Here is a 1,976-nt window from a genome sequence, read left to right as displayed (position 1 = left end):
TACTTTTATAAATTTTCCAGGATAGTGCTCAATAGTGCATGTGTGGCTCCATTTGCATATGTTTCCTCCCTAGATGGTTTCCTTTATGACTTAGGCTTCATGCTTTGGTGTTGCAACTCCCGAGATAACTTCATCAATAAGGAGTCTTCATGCCTTAGACTCAATTTTAATGCTTGAGGTTTCTTTCTGCAATGGGTTTGCTCGTGTGGCTCAACCCTCAACTTTTTCGCTCAACTACACCAGTGTCAGTTTTGTCCATAATTGCTTGAAATGCATCCATTTTCTTTATTTTTTTTTCCACTTGGACTCTTTGTTGATATTGGAAACTGGAAAACAAGCTATATTTGGGTGATTTTTTTAAAAAAAAAATCATCAAAATAAAAACAAGATAAGTGTCAAATTCATCTTAAAATTATCCCATATTGAAGACTTATCAATGTTGATGTACCTTGATACAATCACAACAAATCACCAAACCTATGTGACTCAATTCAACAAGCTTGACATGAAAGTGGCCAAATTGATGAGAAAACATAATATTGAGGATGACACCGATGATTCAAATGAAAATGATACTGAGACAACTACTCAACAAAAATTTTGATGATGATGGAGTGACTAAGAATGCTATTGATGATGTGGAAGAAGATTTTAATGTTGATTCACATGTCTCTAAAGATGATCAACATGATAATACAAAATATGGAAATAATGATGATGAGGAAGAGAACTCAACTCCAACTCTAGAGGACATGTTTGATTAATAATATGCTTTCATGTTAAAATTTTATGCTTTTATATCTGGTCTGTACTATAGTTTTATTTTGAATAATTATTTGTCATGTGTTGTTTTGATGCTTGTCATTTATCTATTCCTAGTTGCATGATGTTGATGTTTTAACACCTATTGTTTATCATATATTATGCTATGAATGTTTGTGTACTACATCTATATCATTTTTGTTATTGCTCAATAATTCCCTGTTTTGCTAATGCCCAAAAGGGGGAGAAAAGAGTTCGTTGATTGTGGGTTAGGTTTGGCCATCATAAAAAAAGGGGGGAGATTATTGCCCCTCTAACACAAGGACCATGGCTTGAAACCTTAAAATTAATAAATCTTTTTTTATATTGTATTATTATGAGTTATTTATTCATTGGATAGTATAGTTTGGCATTTAAAAAAAACACATATTTTCAATTTTCTCCATTGTCGAGGTAACTAAAACCGTGAACGGCAGGATTCGAACCTGCGCGGGCAAAGCCCACATGATTTCTAGTCATGCCCGATAACCACTCCGGCACGTCCACTTACTGATGTCACCATATGTATGCTCTAAAACATCTGAATGTTTAAATTCAATACAAGTTTAGTTCTTCCTAAAAGTACTATTTCTAGTTGCAATTTTAATAATTATAATATATTTATTATATTAATTTGATAATTTAATATAATATTTTATTTTATAAAATTAAGTAATAATATTTTCATTGATTTATATAATTTTATAACAAACTATATTTTATTATTTGGCTTAAATACACATTTGGTCCCTATTTTTGTCGCTTTTGCTCAATTTGGTCCTCATTTTGGTTCAGTGTTCAATTAAGTTTTAATTTTCGTCAATTTTTGGTCAATTTTTTCTTTTTTGCTAACGGTTTTTAAATAGGTAACCTCAGTGAATAGTGCATGTCACGTGACAACTCCTAATTTTTTTGCTTTTTTTTTTTAATTTTTTAATTTTTAATTTTTTTGAAAAGAATTTTAAAACATTTTAATTTTTTAAAAAATTGACATGTGTCAAGTTACCATTGTGCCACGTGTCAATGCTAGAATCACGAGTTAGTTTGTAGTGTGTTATTTTCTTTTGTTCAATTTAGTTTATATATTCGTTATTTTTGTTCAATTCAGTCTCTATATTTTTTATTTTTGTTTAATTTAGTTCTAATTTTGGTTAAAATAAAGTAATTTTGTCCCT

At 29.9% G+C, this 1,976-nt stretch overlaps 1 non-coding gene across 1 annotated transcript; it reads right to left on the bottom strand.

The window, feature by feature from the left end:
* Positions 1–1,226: 1,226 nt before the first annotated feature.
* TRNAS-AGA lies at positions 1,227–1,308 on the bottom strand. Its single transcript has one exon. It is a non-coding gene; the product is annotated as a tRNA-Ser (tRNA).
* Positions 1,309–1,976: the final 668 nt, after the last annotated feature.

This window comes from Vigna unguiculata, chromosome 1, assembly GCF_004118075.2.
Source record: "Vigna unguiculata cultivar IT97K-499-35 chromosome 1, ASM411807v1, whole genome shotgun sequence".
NCBI lineage: Eukaryota > Viridiplantae > Streptophyta > Magnoliopsida > Fabales > Fabaceae > Vigna > Vigna unguiculata.
This window is presented reverse-complemented; position numbering and strand designations above follow the sequence as displayed.